Genomic DNA, 6,644 nt, shown 5'->3' on the forward strand with positions numbered 1-6,644 from the left:
TCAATTCACCAAAGAGTTTCAGACCCTTAAGTTACCTTCAACCTGATTTAGTCTATTTGTTGAGATGGCTTACTGGGGAATGGTTGTTGCAGATGCTAAAGCTTCTTGGAACCACTTGTGAGAGTTGGATGAATCAGCTGGACACCAAAGGAGGAAAACAGTCCTGAAAATGTCTTAGCAACCCTCATAGCAGAGGTACTGGTCTTCCCTTAACACATCCTATACCCCATTTACATGGGATTAAGGTTTGCAAAGCACTTTACATATTTATCTCATTTTGTTCCTCTTAATAACTCTGTAATAAGAGGCTTTACACAAATTAAGTTACAGAGATTCAGATTTCTAGAAAAGGCCAAATATGTATCTTCATATCCAAGCCCTCAATTTTCAGATGAAAAAAATGGAATCTCAGAGAAGGGAAGTGTCATACTCAAGATTACACAGCATTATAATTCACCTTACAAAGGGTTGCCACATTTTTGCAATAGGACTATCTTCGTGATATCACACTCTTAAGCATATTAATAAATGGATTGTATTAGGATCTAATAAGGCCAGTGAAATATAAATCTGGCATGGAAAAAAGGAACAAAGAAGATACTAATTATATAGAAGGAAACGGGATGAAAAGGCCCAAAAATGCCAAAAGAGAGAGGGAAATTAAGCAACAAAAGCTTTAAGAATACCACATTTGCTACAGATTCTTTTTTTTTTTTTTTTTAGTGAGGCAATTGGGGTTAAGTGACTTGCCCAGGGTCACACAGCTAGTAAGTGTTAAGTGTCTGAGGCCGGATTTGAACTCAGGTACTCCTGACTCCAGGGCTGGTGCTCTATCCACTACGCCACCTAGCCGCCCCTTGCTACAGATTCTTAAGGGAATAATGACAGATTTTAAAATGACATAATAACAGATAAAATCAACTGCTTTTTAAAGACATTTCTGGAAGGAGGTCAAATAGGAAGCCAACCATATAGCCTCAGATCAATAAACACAAATACAGAGTAATACTAACAAATATATACTTGAATGTCAACTAGGAGGGAAAAGTTCACCCTGAGAAAAACACATATGCTAGTCTTTCTGGCCCCCCAAAATTTAGGGGACAAGTTATACGTATATGGAGATGTGAATAAAAATATTTTAAAATGAAAAGAAACTCCCCTTTCTTTTCATTGTCAAAAAGTTATCTACTCAAGAAAATGAAGCAAAGTTGATTCAAGACTGCTCTAGCTTCATTTTTCTTAGATTCGGTATCACTGGGACTTTCAGGTAGTTAAAAAGCTTTCTTTCCCAAGTGATTGAAACAAATCTGAAATTAAATTAGAAATATTGCTTCAAATTTTTTCAAAGTTGATTATTTACTATGTAATGGCAGTGGCAACATTAAATAAGTTATGTCAGTATTTTGTTCAATTGTATGCATTCAAAATGAAGTTCCATTTACTAGATCTCACATTATGGTTTGTTGGAGGCATATATTCCTCTAAACTGTTTACTGAAGAATGGGTCTTGCAAAGTGTGGTAGGACAGATCCTAGGAAAAGATATAGATTCAAGGTGATCATGGCTAGCTAGGTCACACAGTGGATAGAACACTGGACCTAGAGTCGGGAAGGCCTGATTTAAAATCTGACACTATCTGTGTGACCATGGACAATTTACATGAGGCTGTTTGCCTCAGTTTCCTTACCTGTAAAATTATATGGAGAAGGAAATGGAAAAACAATTTAGTATCTTTGCCATGAAAACCCCAAATGAGGTAATAAAGAGTTTAACACAATTGAAATGACTGAACAACAACAAGAAAATGATGAATGTGGGACTATAAGAAATCAATATGTGTAGAAAGTGCTAAATAAATAATTTCAAGCATCTTCAAGCTTTGGAATTACAAATTGGCCTATAGTCAAATAATGGCAGTGTGCCAACATAATAATATTAATATTAATAATAAATAGCTCACATTTCCTAGTCACTGTGTTTCCTTACCACAAACCATTTGAGGTAGTTGGGGAAAACTTTATTTTTGTCTTCCTCCTTGGTTAAATTCACAACAGACAGATAGATGGGAGACTAAACTAACCTTCTGGTTTGATAATAATCCAGATTCTCAAGTTCCACTCTGTATCAGGATAATAAAGATTTAAAGGTTATGAAAAGGAGAATCAGGATGCCAGTGCAAGGAAAAAAGGATGGAGCCATCAAATATGTGAAGACAGAAGGGGAAAAGCTATTTTATGCCACATGGAGACATAGTAGAGAGCCATGGAAAGAGGATGGCAGAGAACAACTCAGTTCTGGAGTCAGCAGTGTTTCTATTGCCATCATGGCAGATATAATCTAAGTATGGCTATAATCTTATTGGATTTATCTGCCTTTTTGATCTTATGGAGGCCAGGAAAAATGTTTACAATCATTTTCCCTCCCTCATCTTGCCTTACATAGGGGAGGGAAAGATGGAGGGAGCTGAATGTATTGTGCATGTGTGTATATATCTATATCGATATCGATATCGATATGTGTGTATAGATGTATGTATGTATGTATGTGTATGTGTGTATACATGCATGCATGCATATACACATACACACACCCATATATAATATATATATTTGATGAATAGATTCCCTGCTTCCCTGTGAAACTCAAATTTTCTAGTCTCACTTTCCCTTGTAAATCAATAAATGTGATGAAACTGATGATTTTCATTAATATAAATTTTCTGTTACATATGATTACTTTGTAATAGCAGAATATCTTAGCAAAGACACTCAGACCACTAGTGTAAATGTATATTTTGATGCTTCAAGGGATCAGTGATCTCATAATTCAAATGGTGCTAGCCATCATCTCTCCAAGCCATTTCATTATGTGCTACTCTTTCCCAAATCTAGTTTTCCAAACACATTACTAACTGCTTTATTTTTCCTATATAATTCTGTGAAAATCTCACTGTATACTAGCATAACCTGTCATGTGTATATATATATGGTATACACATACATATACATGTATACAGGACATACACATGCATATATACAGCCACACATACATACACACATTCTATATATTTGTAGACACACTTTCTTTTTTTTCACTTGACAACCTGTAATTTTGTCTGTGTAGGGAACTCCTATTAAATATATTACTTCTACCAATAAAGATGAACATTTGCTCTGCAAATGATAGTCTTAGCGAGTTACCTTGGTGATTAAGAGGTTAAATGATTTGTCTAGACTCACATCTTAGATATGTGTCAAAGACTAGGACTTAAACCTAGCTTATCCTAATTATAAAATTAACCACTACACTATTTTTATAGTCAGAATATCCCAACTTTTGACATATACTTGATATGTTAAATATTGCAAAGATGACAAGGAGAATGAGTGTGGAGAAGAATTTGTGATTTTAAAGCAAATATAGTACTCTTAAAATTGTGAAAGCAATCTGAGTCTCATAAGTTGGATTTCAAGGGAGTTGTGGGCCTTGAAATTGGCCTCAGCCTCCCCTAGCAGAGTTGGCACCCCTCCTCTGAGCCAGGCGAAGCTGCAGGAATAAAAAAAAAAAAAAACAAGCCATTGGTGTGGCATGGTGCAGCCCCGTGCGCATAGCGGAAAGGCCTCAGGGAAGCTGGGGTTTGCTTCGCCAAGTCTTCAGTGAGCTGTCTCATTTGCCAACTGTATCACCTGTTACTTCTAAAGCTGTTGGTATAGGCTACCCAATCCTTTTCAGTCAGATAGCCTTTCCTCTATGTTCCACGGAATGCTGTAACAGAGGGCTCATTAGAACATTAGGAAAAATTTTTTAAAAGATAAGGATTATTATATCCATCTTATAGATGAGGAAATTGAAATAAAGTTCATTATGCCCATCTTATAGATGAGGAAATTGAAATAAAGTTCATTATGCCCATTTTATAATGTAACGATTGGAGTGACGCCACCTGCTGGAGACTGACTGTAGGAAACCTCTGCCATGAGGAGAAGACATCTGAGGGCAAGGCATGTGGTCAGGTCCTTGGAGTCAGGAAGTGACATTTGCTCATGGGTGCTGTCTATCAAAGCTGCCAGCCAATTAGCTTGGAGCTGTGTGTACTTGGGGAGGGTGGGGGCGGAATATTCCCAGCTTCACAGGAGGCCTTGGGTCCTTTTTGTTCCTGACCTCCACATGGTGAGTCGGATGATGGGGTCTCTTAGAAATAGTTAGATTTTTACCTTTCTCTCTTATCCTAATGCTCTTTAACAAATATTTAAACACTTAAAAAACAAAGAAAAAAAAAGAACATTAGGAAAAAAATCTGGGAACCCATTTCTTAGACTTACCTAATTCTAATAAATTCAATAAGCATGTATTAAGTACTTACTATGTGCTAGAAACTATATTCCATATTATGGTCATGGACAAAAAAAATACATAGTCCTTGCCCTTAAGGAACATACATCTTATTGCTGGAAAAATGCATGTTTGCAGTTGTAAATACAAAATAGATATAAAAACAAATTCAGGTGACCTGGGGAGTACAGAAATGTTTATTTTGAGAGGTAGTATATGACCTAACTTTCAAGAAATAAGAAGTTTCAAAAAGCAAGAGTGAGGAGGGAGATGATTCAATTTGGCTGAGACGCTGAGTGAATGAAAAGGAGGAATATGAAAATATCTTGTAATGATAGGTTCAAGTCAGATCACGAAATTCTTTAAATCTTAAACGAGGAATTCATATTTCTCCTAAAGAAAACAAGTATTCACTGAAGCTTCTTAAAAGGGGCAGTGAAATGGTCAGATTTTGATTTTAAGGATCTAACCTTGGCAGCTGTGAGGAGAATGGAATGGAGAGTGAGGATATTGAGAGGTCAATTAAATGTCCAGGCCAGGTATTTCCATAAGGCAGGTGCACATTAGGAATTGTTGCTCTACAATACAATGTTCTAAGGGAATTCCAAAGGACCCATGATGGACTGTTCTATCCACATCAAGAAAAAGAACTATGGAGTCTAAATGCAGATCAAAGCATACTATTTTCACTTTTTGGTTTTTGCTTTTTCTTTCTCTTTGTTTTTCCCTTGTGTTCTGATTCTTCTTTCACATGACTAATGTGGAAATATGTTTAACATGATTGCACACATAGAACCTATATCAAATTGCTTGTTGTCTTGGGGAAGGGTGAGAGAAGAAAGGGAGGGAGAAAAATTTGGAACTCCAAATATTACCAAAAAAGAATGGGGAAAACTATCCTTATGTGAAAAAAAAAACACTATTAAGTGGAGGAAAATTAATGGTTGCTCTAGGACACTGGATAAGTTGATTTGTGAAATAATTGCATATAGATGATAAAGGAACTCATGAGAACTGATGAAACCCCAAATGAGAGAGGTATAGAGAAAGAAGGGGCCATAAGACCAAGCCCTGATATATACCCACATTTAGGGTTCAAGGTATAATTGAATAAACTGAAAAGCACTTATGACCTGAGGGCCACAACTATCAGCAAAACTCCCCAAGTGACAGAATCAGAATAAAATATAATTGAGAAATACTTAATAAAATAAATAAAACTAAAATACAGCATGTATAACATTATTTTTTGGTTTCCTAAGTCAAAATGAAGTCACAGTAATCTGTTGCTATTTGAGTCAGACACCACTGTTATTAAAGGAACTGAAAAGAATCTTTCAGGTGAGCATCATGCACACTAGATAAAGAGAGGATATATAGAGAGTGTGATCAACACAGAAATCAAAAAGAATGACTGAGAAAATGTCAATGGATTTAACTATAAACTATTAAAGACCTTGAAGAGAGCAACTCACTCATGTGCTAAGGACTCAAGAGATTGCAAGGGGTTATAAATGAGGGGAAGGTACGTATAAGTGATTCTTTTTGAAATTTTGCTTTGAAGGGGAGGAGGATCATAATATGATATGTGGAGTGGGTATTATGATCTTCAAAGATTTTTGGTTTTTGTTATTTAAGGATGAGGACAACCTGGTCACGTATCCCAGAAGAAGGGAAGAAGCCAGTGGATAAGAGATTGAAGATTAGGTAAGTAACAAGGAACTAGAGGAAAACTCCTAAGAGAGTCAGATGGGGGAATGACATATTTATAAACCAAACCAATGAATATCTAAAGGTGTTGTTTCAGATGACATGAGAGCTATATCATTCAGTAGAATGATTATTAGTATATAGTTAGCATATAACAATCTAAAACTTGTAAAATTATATATATATATATATATATACACACACACATATAAATATATGCACATGATATAAATGTTACACAGTCAATTATCAGCATTCATGTGTTGAACTTAAATCAATTCCATGATTTTATTAATAACCTCATTTTTACTTTCAAGTTGGCAACCACTCACATTCCAGACCATAGAAAATGGAGGAAAAGGGGTGGGGGAGAGAGAGAAAGGGACAGGGAGGGAGGAAAGAACAGATGAGGGGACAAGAAGCACACAAGTTTGGGGAATGCATGGTATCCTACTAGGCACTTCACTGGTCCTGTTCACCCTACTGTGCATTCACTGTAAATTTCCATTATTTCCCTTTCAAACTTAAGTTTTGCACGGCATTTGTATGCCCAAAGCATGGTGCAAGTGCTTTAGTGCAAACCCAATTGTAGAAAGTCA

The sequence above is a fragment of the Dromiciops gliroides genome, chromosome 1 (assembly GCF_019393635.1).
Source record: "Dromiciops gliroides isolate mDroGli1 chromosome 1, mDroGli1.pri, whole genome shotgun sequence".
Lineage (NCBI taxonomy): Eukaryota > Metazoa > Chordata > Mammalia > Microbiotheria > Microbiotheriidae > Dromiciops > Dromiciops gliroides.